A 15,543-nucleotide genomic window follows, 5' to 3' on the forward strand; every position below is an offset into this window, starting at 1 on the left:
GCTCTGGGAACTTCTGGTCGCATGAGAACAAGAATGCCCCCTGGGTGTTTACGTCACCCAGCCTGGGTCCCTGCTACCTGCAGCTGAAAGAACCGCCGCTGACTCTCGCAGAGAAGGGGGCTCTCTCTGATCTGGTAACAGCCGATCCCGTCTGGAAACAGGACCGAGGCTCCAAACGAAAACACTCTAAATGTCGGCTCAACGGGCTGCTTGCAGCGCTGGAGTCTCAGGACCTCACGCCACTGCCCAGCCGGCCTTTCCAGCCCCGCCCGTCCCAGGAGCCTTGGAAGAGAGGCCCATCGGCTTACAAGTCCCTGGTCCCCGGCTGCCCAGTGTCCGGAGCTCAAAGCCGGTCACTTTCATGACCAGAGAACCCTATAGAGGCAAACCTATGTCCTGGCACCTGGACTAGAACATTCTCCTGGGAATCAGCCAGGTTATCTACTGAAGGAGAAGGAAGTCTCGGACTAGCAGAAAGGATGGGAAGAGATTTTCACTAAGACCTATAAACTCCCCTCCTCCACAAAAAGGAAAAAAAGTTCTCAGATGTTCAAGCTTAAAAGCCCAGACAATTCCTCCTAAGGTGGAAAGCTAAGAACAGTGGACCCTTACAAGATTTTGTTTTTTAATAAAGGAAAAATAGATAATGATACTCAGGTGTGCCCGCTGGGCTTTTCCAGCCAAAGGTGTGTGGCTCCACGAATCCCAAACGTCCACGTGTGGCATCCGACAGATGCCCAGTTTTCTCAGTAATGCGATGAAGAAGAGAGACCACCAGCTAGGGAGTGGCATGACCACTGTCCATACCAGTCATTTGTAACCGAACCCGGAATTCCAGCCAACCTCAGATTTCTGGCCAGCAGGTAAAAAGAGTTCACAGGTCATAGGTTCACAGGTCATGAACTTAACACCCCACACAGTACCTGGCTTCAGAACATGGGTACCACCGTGTCCTGCTTGCTGCCCGGGACCTCCCACCGCACACAGGCACAGCGGCGCACTCCTGACTCAGGCACCAGATCCCGCCACTCGACTCGCCTCTGTATCAAAATACAGATTTCGGGGGCAGCCGCAGTAGCACCAGGCGGGAAAGTAGCTTAAAACATTAGGCAACAGTTACTCAGTGAGAAAGCCTGAACCTCCAGTTAGCTACCGGAACACCTGCCCAGTTTGGGGGGTGGAGCTTAATGGGCTCCTTTGAACCCAGGCAAGTAAGAAATTTGAAATCAGTTTAAAAAAAAAAAAAAAAAAAAAGTTTGGTGTGCAGGCTTCGAGGGCATTGACCCCATCCTTTGCACCGTGCCCTGCATTCCCAGCTCATTTGTTTCCTTCCCCAGGGCTGCCTGCCCAGGGGATTCAATGCAATATTCCAGAGAGTCCAATATCCAATTCTGCACCTACGAGGCAATCCCGTCTGGGCAGGCTCCAGGGGACACGCTGACTGCATCCCTTTGCCTCAATAATTAAGAGCTCTGAGCATTAAATTTGCTTATTTAATCAAGGCGACTAAAAAGCAGACTGCAAATCCAAGCCCGAATCAGCTGGGGGAACTGGGAATTCCCAGACGTCTTCCAGAGAACCAGGAAGGCTCCTTGTGTTTCTACGGGTCACAGGGGTGGCCCCCCCAGTGGACCTGGTGCTGTGGTTGTATGTTTTCAGCAGCAGCACAAACCGACCTGCCCCCTGCACATCCCCAAGTTACCCTGGGACACAGATGCTGGTCCCTGAGGGCAGTCTTTTTTTTTTAACATCTTTATTGGAGTATAATTGCTTTACAATGGTGTGTTAGTTTCTGCTTTATAACAAAGTGAATCAACTATACATATACATATATCCCCATATCTCCTCCCTCTTGGGAGTCTTTTAATGCTGAAGGGAGCTCATTTTCTGGGCCTTGAAGCTTTGTTTAAAAGGCCACGGTGGGGCTTCCCTGGTGGCGCAGTGGTTAGGAATCCACCTGCCAATGCAGGGGACACGGGTTCGAGCCCTGAGCTGGGAAGATCCCACATGCCGCGGAACAACTAAGCCCATGAGCCACAACTACTGAAGCCCGCGCTCCTAGAGCCCGAGCTCTGCAACAAGAGAAGCCACCGCAATGAGAAGCCCACGCACCGCAACGAAGAGTTGCCCCCGCTCGCTGCAGCTAGAGAAAGCCCACGCGCAGCAACGAAGACCCAACGCAGCCAAAAATAAATAAATAAATTTATAAAAGGCCACAGTGTGGAGGCAGCAGGGGAACACGTTTCAAATCTTAAAGTGAAAAAATAATGTCGGATTTGGTGAGAGCTCTATGGGAGCAGGGGAGCCCCTCAGGGTAGCTGGAGAGACAGGTCCGGGAATGAGACGGTGGTGGCGCCACCACCTGGATCTGCTCTACGAGAACCACACTCCGGGTGCAGGAACCCCGCTTAGGAGCGGACAGACGCGCACAGGGAGTGACCTGAGCGAAAGAGAGAAGCCGGAGAGAAACGGAAAAAGAGAAAGAGAGAGAAAGCCAGGACCAACCCTTCCTCTGGCCAGCGTGCCCAGCCCTGTCGTCAGCCCGCCTCCGATGCCGAAAGCACCACCATTTTTTTTCATCTTTGTCCCTGTTTAAATAAAAAGACTCTTGGGCTGAGAAGGTCACTGAGCCTCATTATGGATTCACACTTCAGCGTGAGTGAGTTTATCAGAGACTTTCCTGTTTGGAAGGAAAAAGGACAGAGGACACAGGGCCTGGCAGGAATAGGAGGCAAAAGGGGAACTAAAGGGAGAGTTGGGGGTGTAGAAAAAACATATCTTTTTTTTTAATCGTGGTAAAATACTCATGACATAAAATTTAACGTCTTAACCACTTTTAAGTGTACAGCTCAGTGACATGAAGTACGGTCACACAGTTGTGCAGTCATCACCACCAGAACTTTCTCATCTTCCCAAACTGAAACTCTGTCCCCATTGGACACTAACTCCCCATCCCCCTCTCCAGCCCCGGCACCCACCATCCTGCTTTCTGTCTCTAGGAATCTGACTGCTCTAGGGACTTTATGTAAGTGGAATCCTACAGTGTTTGTCCTTCTGTGACTGGCTTTTTTCACTGAGCGTAATGTCCTCAAGGTTCACCCGTTGCAGCACCGCTGTCAGAACTTCCTTCCTTTAAAGGCTGAGTAACAGTCCATTGTACGTATATACCACCTTTTGTTATCCATTCATTTGTAGATGGACACGGGGGCTTCCACATTTTGGCTATTATGAATAATGCTGCTATGAACAGGGGTGGACAAATACTGCTTCTCAGTCCTGCTTTTAATTCTTTTGGGTGTATCCCCAGAAGTGGAGTTGCTGGTTCATGGTGTGACTGCATTTTTAATTTGCTAAGGATCTGCTATCCTGTTCTCGGTGGTCCCTGCACCATTTTACATTCCCACCAACACCTGCTATTTTCTGAAAAGCACAACTTTTGGGGGGGGGGGGGGAGAAAAAAAAAAGGCCAAACAGGAAGGCAGGAAAGTAAGTGTGTAATCAAGAAAGCTCTAATTTTTATAGTAACTGAAATACGCTTTAGTACATCTGTGAAATTAGCGACTCCAAACCACCAACCAATCGTTAACTAATATCTACTCTGAGCACCCACGATGTGTCCCGTTAGATCAGGTGCTGGCGATACAGTGATGGATATGAAGGCAAAGACCTCTGCTACCTGGGAGGTGACATTCTTATGGGGGGGGGGGGACAGACACACACATTAGTGAAGACACATGATCGACCAAGTAATAAGAGACACAAGAAGACAAAAGCCAGGTGAAGCCACATGGTTAGAAGGAGGAGGAAGGAGGGACGCAGGTGGGAAGCAGGGAAGGTCTAGCTGAGGACGTGACTCTTAGGCTGACATATGAAGAGCGAGAAGCTGACGGCCATCGGAAAAGAAGGGAGTAGAGCTCTAAGCAGGGAAAGTCATGGCCTGCCCAGGCAGGCCTGGTGGTCAGAGGAGCAAAAAGAAGTTCAGGGTGGACAGAACTTCAGGAATCAAAGGTCGAGAGGCAGGTGACAAGGCTGAGCAAGGTGGCGGCCGTGGGGAAGAGATGCATTCCTATTTGGGAGGAAGTGTACTCAGAGGAGCAACACCGCCTGGCTTGAATCACCAGATCACTCTTGATCCTGCCGGAAAATGACTGTCGGATGTCAGGAAGGGTGGTAAGCAGGCCGTGTCAGCATCTGGGCCAGAGAAATGGCGGCCTGCATTGGTGGGACACAGTGGGGATGGGCTGTTCAGAGTGAGGTGCAGGGGTGAGGAAAGGAAGAATCCTGGACGGCTCTCAGCGTCTTGGTCTGAGCAGCTGGGCGATGGCCAGTCACTGGGATGAGAAAACCAGGACAGGCAATGGTTTGGGGATCGGACATGGGAAGTTTTGCTGCGGCCCCGATGTGACCGAGTAGACGTCTAAGTAGGGATACCTAGCAGACAGCAAACGAGACGTTTCCCAAGTGCTTCGGGCAGTGGCCGCATGATGAAATAGAAGAGGCAGGACCCAGCGTCCCGGCCACCCTCCTTTGGGTGGGCTGCAGTGAGTCTCCCTCTTCGCCTTCCCCAGGTCCCTGCCTGACGGCCCCCCTCCCGGTGGCCCGTCAATAGTGGCTGTCGGTTACCTTGTCCAGCTGCCGGGCCCTTGCGGGAAGGCCTGCATGATGGGGTCTCAGGCGATGGTCTCCCTGGGCAGCATCCTTCAGTGCATTTTCCTAGAACAAAAGGAAAGGGCACGGTGAGATGAAGCCCCGGCCTCCAGAGACACGTGGAACAGTGGTGAAGGGTTCTGATTCCAAATCAGACGTGGGTTGGGTGTGGTCCTGCGATTTACAAGGCTTGTGGTATTGGACCGGTTTCTTCTCTTCTTTCCGGACCATGAGTTTCCTACTCCATAAAACAGGAGGAATGACACTTCACGACGATGTTACAAGCAGATGATAAAATAGTATCTATAAAGCCTGTAGTGAAGTGTGAGAAGGTAATTCACATCCGATCCACGGCGTGCTGACCTGCATTACACGTTCGTGTCCTGAAGCGGCAACAGAACCGCTCTCCAACTGCAGTTTATCTCAAGCTTTGACCCGCCCCCTCTCCTCACAAACACTGCTCCAAACACATTGCCATAATAAACGGTAGATAACTGTCTTGCTCCAAAAGAAGATAAAAATCTACGAGGACTGTGGATGGCTGGAACACGTGTGGTGGTGGAACTCCCAGGACCCGCCAGACTCTGAGTCCAGAAATGGGCAGAGAGAATGAGGACCCCAATTTTTCTTGCTACGCAGGACTGGAGGCGTCCCATTTGAGGCTAGAGGCCTGAGCAAAGGTCACCACCTGACCCGAGACTGAGGTCAAGTCCCCAACCCCAGAGCTCTAGCTCACATAAGGGAATTCCCTGGAGAGGCAGAGGGACCAGACCCCCCGGCTCAGTGATATCACCTGTGCAGGAAATCTGAGCTACCAGTAGTAAAACTGGGAGCGTCCACAGGGTGGGATAGGACTACAAAGAAGTAAGATGAGCACAGAAAGAGACAGATCGGGGGTAAAAATGTCCCATGAAAGGTGAGTCTGAAAATAGAAATTCCAAAACCCAGAAAGAAAACTCACACTACTGAAGAGATTTAACAAAATTGGTAACCAGGGTGAATTGACTCCAGAAGAAATAAAAATGACAAAGCAACCTGCCAATGACATCAGTGAGCAAAGTTGAGGGTCCTCGCAAAGGTAAAGGAAGGGATGATGTCCACTCAGAAAGCATAAGGAAGCAGCAACAGGGACGATTAGTGGCCCACTGTGGAAGGGGACGGCAACGGCCACCAGTAGTCAGGTCTGCAGTTTTCTCGTTTGCTTGAAAACAAGTGTGTTCTCTGTTCACCTCCTAAGTGAGTTACTCTCCGGGGAGCACCCACGTCTGAACTGACCTGGGAATCTGCTCTGCAATACTTCGAGAGTTCTGAATTTGGGCTCATTCACACTCGCGATAGGAAAGGGGCAGGAATCACACGGTTCTGAACACCTCCCACAGGAAGAAAGGCTCCTCCTGGCTGTTTTCAGGTCCCGTATTTCAGTCAAGCCCCCTTCCCCTCGGCCACCGTCGTTACCATCTCCTCCTCTCCATGGCATCTCCCAGGTTTCCATGGTGATGAAGCACATGGAAGCAATCCCCACGCGCCTCGCCCGCGGGGTCTGGTTCTGGAAAACAATGGTCCCCAACCCGTGGGAAAGCGCCTCGCTCCTCTGAGATGCCCCAGCGGCGTAAATGCATGGTTGTCTTTCTTAAGTCAAGCAGTTATAGTGGAGTCCCCTGCCAGCTCCTTGAAGGACCTGGAGACATTCTGAGATGTGCCACGTGTGAGAGTCACCAGCAATCACAGGGATGGGTGCACTGATCCAGACACCTGACGCCTGGCCTGGGAGGGCTTGGATGCCCCAAGGTGAACTACGGTGGCCGTGTCTCAGGGAGTTACAGGAGCAACTTTAAACAGGGTTAGGATGTCAGTTCTGCGGTCAAACTGGCTCAATACAAACTCTAGCTCCTCTGTGTGTTGTCCTGTGACCTCCGGCAGGTTGTCCGATATCTCTACACTCTCTAAGACGGAAGGATGTAGAAGTGTCCACCCAAGCAGCCTTCGGGAGGATTAAAGGAGATGGTTCTCGCAGAGCACCAAGCACTTCCTTGTGCACGACGGCAGCTCAAGCAGGGGTCCCCTTCCCCACCGGAGGCACCACTGTCACTGTCCACACCTTCCGCATTCTGCCATGCCCGCCATCACCCCCCTCTGCAACTCCCCTAGAAAAATGGATTGCAAGAAGGGGACGTCGGGAAGAGGAGCAGTGCTAACCCTTTCATCCGGTTTTACGGTGGTTGTAGAAAAGTTACATTCATCTGTTTTACCTATATTCCATCTCAGTGATCAAGGTCAGCTGCTTCACCTGATAAAATCAATCTTCACAAGAAAAAAAGCCCAGGATCTAACTCCAGTCCGGGAAGCACCGATCCACAGTGTCACCAGGCAAAAGGGAGGACACGTGGCCATCGCTTCCCCAAATCAGTCCAAGCATGAATCGGCAACTGGGGTACAGCTTACTGTACTGGTTCCCCAGCCGAGAGGAGCTGGGAACAGAAAGAGCTGCTGAAAAGCAAACTCATCCCCAGACGAACAACCCTGCACCCCACAGAAAACTCCTCAGCAGAAGGCAAAGCCCCTCACACAGTGATGCTGAAAGAACCCATCCAGCAATCAACACGCCCAGGTAAAAGCCCGAAGAAGGGTGAAGATGCCACGTAAGCCACGCAGACTACGCGATTTCTTTGCCCGATTATAGCATCTCATTTATCCAGACTTGCCGATCACCACTGAAGAAGCCGAGAGGCGAGCATGGGGCAGGGGACACATGTGGTCTCGCCCTCAGTGTTGCGGTGACGGCAGACGTCGGTCCTCCCGCCCTTTGGAGTAACAGAGCACGGACGCCCCTCAGACATGCATGCATCTTGCGTTGCTCGGGGGAAAATTCAGAAAAAGCCTACGGCTCACGCTTCCAGTCCTACTGAGATGCTGAGGAGCAGAGACTTACCCTGGAAGCTTTCATCACTGACACCGTGCAGGACCAGAGCTGCCCACCTGGGGAAGCTGTCACCTAGCCCTTCTGGATTAATCAGCGCCACCAAAGCAGGGCTGTCAAGCAGGAGACGGAACACCTCACGTACTGGCCGCATGCTTGAGACCAGAAGGCCCCCCAAAGATGTGGGCTTTCAGTTGCAACACGACAAAATGAGACTCGCCAACAGGCGCGGGTGCACAAGCTATGACAATTCACTGGAGGAGGGGGACGGCGAGGACTTAATATAATCTGACACTCCTGCTGAGTGACGAGGTTCCTCACAGCCTGGGGTAAGGCGGCCGGCCACGCCAGCGCCCAGATCACAGGTGTGCACACACACCTCCCCCCGCCACAGTGTGACCTGCGCCACGCTGGCTTCCCCGGTGCTGGGGGTTTGACACTGTTGACTACTGACCACATCTGAGGGCCCAGGAATTGAATCTGACAGCCCACGCTCACCGCCTGGAGATGCAAAGCCAGTGACTCATGCATCACCAGGACTGTGATAACAAAGAACTTTCCGAACACCAGCTGTATGAAATCACCCTTTAAGCTCCGTCTTCCCGACCTGAAATAACGATTGTTAAGAGAGGAAAACCAGCCTCTGTGTATCTGTTCGCTTCTTCGGAAACGGTGCAGCTTTCCTGTCCTTGGGAGACTCTCAGCGTCGTGATGGGAGCAGACTGAGTCTCGGATACTTTACATTTAAAGCCATCCAAGTAAGAGGGTTTAGGGTTCACCAAACAGTGGGTGCGTGAGACAGGCTCTACCCTGTAGGAATCAAAACACACAGTTTGTCGAATCTAGTTGTCTGCAACCACAGATAGAAAAGGGCACAGTCCTTTTTTCCACTTCGCAGATGAACATTTGGAGGTTAGGACCAGCTCCCAGAAGGCTGATCAGGAGCTCTGGTACTGAGTTGAGGACACCTGGGACCAGCTACCCCTGAAGCCTGAGTCCCGGGAGTGAGTGCCATCTGCCAGTGAGACTAAAGGGAGGACCCCGGACAGAGTGAGAGAAACACAGATACCACAACGGGCAGAAGAGGCTCCTGCAGAGGGCTGGGCGGGAGTGATGGGAACAAGGAGTGTGACGTCCTATAAGCTAAGGAAGCACAAACTTGAGGATGAGGGTCCACAGCATCAGATGCTGCCCAAGCCAGGTGAGTACCATAGGATAGACATGGTCTTAGTGGGTGCAGCATTGAAGACGTCCCCCATGACCTTCAAGGGAGGTGCTGAGAGAGAACCCTCCTACGATCTTGATGGGAATGTAAATTGGTGCAGCCACTATGGAGAACAGTATGGAGGTTCCTCAAAAAACTAAAACTAGAGCTGCCATATGGTCCAGCGATCTCACTCCTGGGCATATATCTGGAGAAAACTCTAAGTCAAAAAGATACATGCATCCCAGTGTTCATAGCAGCACTATTCACAATAGCCAAGACATGGAAGCAACCTAAATGTCCACTGACAGATGAATGGACAAAGAAGATGCAGCACATATATACAATGGAATGGTACTCAGCCACAGAAAAGAATGAAATAATGCCATTTGCAGCAACATGGATGGACCTAGACATGATCATACTAAGTGAAGTAAGTCAGACAGAGAAAGACAAATATCATATGATAGCACTTATGTGTGGAATCTATAAAAAAAGTGATACGAATGAACTTATTTACAAAACAGAAATAGACTTACAGACAAAGAAGACAGACTTATGGTTACCAAAGGGGAAGCGGGGGAGTGATAAATTAGGAATTTGGGATTAGCAGATACACACTACTATACAGGTAAAACAGATAAATAACAAGGGTCTACTGTGTGGCACAGGGAACCGTACTCAGTATCTTATAATAACCTATAATGGAAAAGAATCTGAAAAAGGATATATAAATATATACGCATAACTGAATCACTTTGCTGTACACCTGAAACATTGTAAACCAACTCTACTTCAACAAAAAAAATAGAAAGTTTTCAAAAATAAAATAAAAATACAGACAGGTGCTGAGGATGGAATAGCAGAGGTCATCGTGTGACAGATGGGACAGGTCCAGAAACTGAGAGTCGAGAGTTCTTGGAAGAATACTGAGTTGAACAGGAGAAGCGAGCCCAAGATGAGCCTCCGAGGGATGTGTGTGGCGGCGGGAAGGCGGAGGAGATGCAGGCTGGGCAGCAGCAGTGGTAGGTAACAAGACCCAGTGGCTCCACCCTCCTCCTGCAGGTAAGTGGCTGTTGGCGGGTGATGGAAACAGGGACACTCGCGGGAAATCCAGTTAAGGCCGCAGGTGGTGACGCTCACGCGAGCGGCAGGCCACACTGGGAAGGAGCGATGGCAGGAGAGAAGCACAAAGCACTTCGGGGATGAGACCACGTGAGGGGAGACGAATGCACATTCAATTACATCACGGCTGCAATGCACAGAGCTCCTACTCTGAGCCAGGAGCTGATCTAAGCTCGTTGCTTCCTTGTTTTTCTTTTTAAAAGCTCATCCAATTCTCACAACATCTCTGTGAGGTGGACACTACTATCCCCACTTGGTATACGAGGAAACCAAGGCACCGGGGGTTAAGTAACCTGAACAGGTAACCTCCACGTAGCAGGTGGGGCAGCTCCCGAGCATTGGACCACGCTGCTCCCTGCACCCCCGTCGCCCCCAACTCTCTTTCTGAAGAGCAAAAGGTCCTGCAGCTTTCCTGGTCCCGGGAGCTGCCAATGGGCTCAGAAATGCCTCCAGCTGGGAGGAGTGGGTGTCCTGGGAGACCTGGGACAGCGTTCCTCAAGCTGGGGGCTGAAGATACAGTCTTGGGGGGTGGTCTATGAAAATAAAATGTTGGTATTTTTTATTTCCATGAAATCTAAAAGGAATAAATATAAGCATATCCCTTGCCTCCTTACCACTCTACTGAATTTCAATGCCTGTGTGTGTGTGTGTGTGTGTCTGCACCGCTTGAAGAATTACCATCTTGACTGCCCCAAGGTAATGAAAAGATAACAAAGGCTAACGTAAATGGTGCTTTCATACCACGTGCAAAGCCACATGCCTTCACATGTGCTTAAGAATCGAAGATTTTGCAGGAGTTTGAAAGAGAACAACGGTAGGAATGTTGAATCAACTTTCAGGCAGCTGTCACCATCTGCCTAAGTAAAGTTACGTAAAGGGCACCATCTTTACTTACAGAGGAAAATTCAGTTTAAATAAAATAATATCATCTGACACATTAAATTACAATAAGTTTGAATTTTGAACTTTATTGGTTTCTCTCATTTGTTTCTTTCTAACCTGTTCATTTGTGTCGGCTGTATGGTTTAGAAAAGCTGTAAAAATTTTATCAACCAGTTTTATCACTGTGCACATGTAATTACATTATGAATTATAAATATATAATCATACTATGTTTAAATATAATAAAGACTATGTTGTTATAACGTGCAAGTCTAGTAGGATCATATTGTGCAAGAGTGATATAATTACCAATGATAATCATATATAGTAAAAATTATGAAAGTCAACACTGGGATGTGCTTGATAATATTTTCCTTTCTGAAAAGTCTTCCTGAGTGGCTCTAGCCTAAAGGCATGGGCAGGGAGGATGGAGTAGCGCAGGAGAGAAAGGAAGGGGGAATAACAGGATGGCGTGGAGCGCCTGGGGTGAGAGAGCCGGAAGGAAGGGGGAGGAGCTTGCTTTGTTCCTGTCCAGGGTCCTGACCATGGCTGAGCCCCACTCCTGCCTCTTGTGGTCAAGGCCCAGGACAGCGTCTAAGTCATCACATGCTTTGGAGAAATACTGGGACTCAGAAGACCTGGGTTTGAGACCTAATTCTAACATTTACCAAGTGTGATTCTGGGTAAATTCTTTAACCCTCTGAGCATTCCTGGCAATTTAAATGAGATAATGCACACAAGCACACTTGGCAATCTGTAAAGGGCAACTTGAATGTGAAAGACCGTTATGTAAATAAAGGGACTGCCTCTGTTTTCCTGTAATGCTCTGGGGGTCGGGGCAGGGAGAGAGAAATCCAAATCTCTAAGTCCCCGTCTGTATTCAGAAAAACCCATAAATGTGCACTTGGAATACTCGCTATTCCTTGACCTGTTTGATATTCAGGCATTGTACATATGCCAATAATGCAATTACGGAGAAGCACACCGTGCTATTTAAAAGCTCTTTTTCTAATATAGGTTAAAGACGAGCTGAAATGGAAAAATGTAACACACCAAGCAGGCTGTAATGCTAAGCTCATGACCCAGACAAACACTTGTATTTTAAAGAAAGCGTCTCTCAGTGATCGTATTTCATCAGTTTACATGTACTTACTATGTGTGCTTGGTCCTTCTAATGGTTAAATATAAGCACAGTGAAATTTATGCTTGGTTCCCATTGGTCACTATCGTCAGTACACAGGCTGGCCCCAAAGACAGCTCTTCTCTACCAAAAACGGTGGGACTGGACCTAGGAGAGTTATTCGACACGGGATTAACAAGGGTAGGGGAGCACGGGGAGAGGAAGAGAGGACAGTTAAAACGTAGAAGAGTTGGAACTCTCCTACATTGCTGGTGGGGACATAAAACGGTGCAGCCGCTGTGGAAAAGAACTGGATGTTTCCTCCAAAGGGTTAAACAGAATTACCTTATGACCCCGTGATTCCACTCTTAGATATATACCCAAAAGAACTGAAAGAAAGGGGTCCAAACAAATCCTTGTACGTAAATGTTCACAGCAGCACTATTCACAATGGCCAAAATGTGGAAAAAACTCAAGATAGGTGTCCATCAGCTGAGGGACACATAAACAAAGCGTGGTCTCTCCATGCAACGGCATGTCATTCAGCCATAAAAAGGAATGGAGCACTGACACACGCTACAAGGTGAACCTTGAACACATCAAGCTAAGTGAAAGAAGCCGGACGCGAAATGTTACATACTGTGTATATTTGGTATGAAATACAAAAAATAGGTAAATCCAGAAAGCACGCTTCTGGTTGCCAGCGACTGGGGGGAGCGGGGGGAGCGGGAGTGATTGCTCAATGGATATGGGGTTTCCCTTTGGGGTGATGAAAATGTTTTAGAACCGGACAGAGGTGGTGGTTGTACGACGCTGTGAACATGCTTAAATGCCACTGAATTGTTTACTATAAAACTGTTAATTTTATGTTGTATGAATTTAACCTCAGTTTTTGAAAATTGTCATCAGTTCCTCCAGCAACAGAGCCTGAAGTGCTGTGAGACAAGAAAGGTTATTCCCCAACTGTTTCTCCACAAGCTCTTCCTGTTGGAAGTATCTCCCGCATTGAGACCCACTTGGGACAACTGGTCTCCTAGATGCAAACAACACTGCATCTGGTCCTCAACCAATAAGCAGCAGTCCCCCCCAGCGCTAGAGGGAAAAGCTGAGACCTGTTAGGTTCATCTCCAATATGGCTCCTGCCAAAGGGACCTTCAGGAACCCTTTTTCTATATATGACTTCGGCATAACCTGCTGGCTTTGGAACTGAATGCTGGCATAAAATGCAACTCTTCCATAGGCTTGTTCGGCATACACAATGCGTAAGAATTTTAAAACCATCTTCCACCTACTCTCCAAAAAGAATTTAAAGATGCCTGTAATAAAATATTTATGCAATAGGGTGGTTAAGAATTTTAAAAAAAAAGAGAGAGAGTACAATATATAGAAAAATGTATAACCAGGGAATCACATAGAGGATTCTACCCATTGACTGAACATCACATTTGAGCACGGAGCTTGCCAGCTACGAACTGGAAGGACAAGTGATCAGATAGAAATTTGTTCATGGAAAGGATAAGCCTCCTAGGATCCTTCCACAAATAACACGGCGATAAAAAAATACTTAAGTGCCTTTTAAAAAAGTGTTTGCTTTTTCAAGAGAGAGTTTATCAGTAACCACATTGTTACAATGTTGTTACACAGTGGTACCGCTCCGTTAAGAGCTTCAGCGTCTTACACTCCTGCCAACCTAGGGGCTTTCTTTCCTTCACCACATTCCAAATTCTTGATCATGGAAACTTGGAGTTATACAAGCAAGTGGAAACAGTCGTGCTGCAAACTGGCCCAGCCAGGCAGAGTCAGGCTGTAACCCTGGGCAAACTGAGCAGCCACTCACTCAGTAACACCAAGTGTCTCCCCCTAAGACCCATCACTCCGACTGATTAGTGACCGGATTTGCCTTACGACTCAGAGACCTCCAGGTGTTAGAAAAGACATATTTGAGTTTAGGTCCAAATCTGTCTTCTGTCCACATCGTGGTACGTCAAACGTCATAGAAAACAGACCAAACTCCTCTCCTACCTGGACGTTTCAGAGATTTTTTGTTTTTGGCTGTGCCGCACGGCACACAAGATGCAGAATCTTAGTTCCCCGACCAGGGATTGAACCCGTGTCCCCTGCAGTGGAAGCGTGGAGTCTTAACCACGGGACCGCCAGGGAAGTCCCTGGATGTTTCAGGTATTTTTAAGATAACTTTTTGTTTTGTTTTGTTTTTATTGAGTTATAATCAACATGCAATATTATATTAGTTTCAGATGTATAGCATAGTGATTTGATATTTTTATACATAATGAAATAATCACTGCAATAGGACGAGTTACCATCGTCACCATACAAAGTTCTCACAGTATTACTGACTCTATTCCTTATGTGTACATTACATCCTTGTGACATCTTTCTCTTATACCGGATGTTTGTACCTCTTAATCTCCCTCACCTACTTCATCTGACCCCCCAAACCACCTCCCTTCTGGCATCCACCTGTTTGTTCTCTGTATCTATGAGTCTGTTTCTGTTTTGTTTGTTTCATCTGTTTTGCTTTTTAGATTCTACATATAAGTGATACCGTATGGTACTTGTCTTTCCCTGTCTGACTTATTTCACTTAGCATAATACCCTCCGGGTCCATCCATGTTGCCACAGATGGGAAGGTTTCATTCTTTTTACAGCTGAGTAATACTCCATTGTACACACACCGCATCTTCTTTATCCATCCATCTATTGATGGGTACTTCATTAACTTTTTTATTTAAAAATTTTTTTCTTTATTTAAAAGTTTTTTTCTTTGTTTGTTTCTTTCTTTATTTTTTTGGCTGCATTGGATCTTAGCTGCAGTATGCCGGATATCTGTTGAGGCATGTGGGATCTTTCACTGCGGCATGGGCTCTTCGTTGGGGTGTGCGAACTTCTCTCTATTTGCGGCACGCAGACTTTCTCCCTCTAGTTGTGGCCCGTGGGCTCCAGGGCAGGTGGGCTCTGTAGTTTGCGGCATGTGGGCTCTCTCACTGAGGCGCGCGGGCTCAGTAGTTGTGGTGCGAGGGCCTAGCTGCCCCGCGGCATGTGGGATCTTAGTTCCCCAACCAGGGGTCTAACCCGTGTCCCCTGCATTCGAAGGCAGATTCTTCACCACTGGATCACCAGGGAAGTCCCTCATTAACTTTTTAGATTGAAGTAAAAAACACATACACAAAAGTGTACAAATCATAGGCATACAGCTCTGTTAACTTTCAGAAAGTGCACACGTCAGCACAATCACAGCCCAGGTCACAACACAGAACCTTTCAGTAGCCCCCAGATTCCTCTCCTGTCTCCTTCCCGGTCAAGATTCTCCCAAAAGGTAACCCCTAATTGTTCTGCCTCCTTTCTAACTCTATGTAAATAGAATAAAAATAATTGACAGAGGTAGGGGTGCATGTGAGCCAGAGAGAGAGGGAGAAGTGGGGAGGGGAGGAGAGGGGAGAGAGCGGGACTGGCTTGTGGAGCTGGAGGGAGGTTCTCACCCACAGACATTATGTTTGGTCAAATAAATATCATCCCGTGGTTACTGCCTTCTGAAATGCAGGTGATCCTAGAATAGGTTGACACTTTTAGTCCCTAGACTTAATAATGATTGACTCAATTTATCCCCAGATAGAAGCTCAAAAAGGA

The 15,543-nt window shown here is 48.4% G+C and overlaps 1 protein-coding gene across 1 annotated transcript in view; it reads right to left on the reverse strand.

The window, feature by feature from the left end:
* Positions 1-15,543, reverse strand: part of RIMBP2 (RIMS binding protein 2) — a 246,373-nt gene that overhangs the window by 106,337 nt on the left and 124,493 nt on the right. Inside the window, exon 2 of the mRNA XM_027125143.1 lies at positions 4,624-4,713. The gene's annotated coding sequence lies outside the window, so the exon portion shown is untranslated. The remainder of the gene's footprint in view (positions 1-4,623; positions 4,714-15,543) is intronic.

Source organism: Aethalodelphis obliquidens, unplaced genomic scaffold (assembly GCF_003676395.1).
Source record: "Aethalodelphis obliquidens isolate GAN/ISIS:26980383/991018 unplaced genomic scaffold, ASM367639v1 scaffold28, whole genome shotgun sequence".
NCBI classification, from domain to species: domain Eukaryota; kingdom Metazoa; phylum Chordata; class Mammalia; order Artiodactyla; family Delphinidae; genus Aethalodelphis; species Aethalodelphis obliquidens.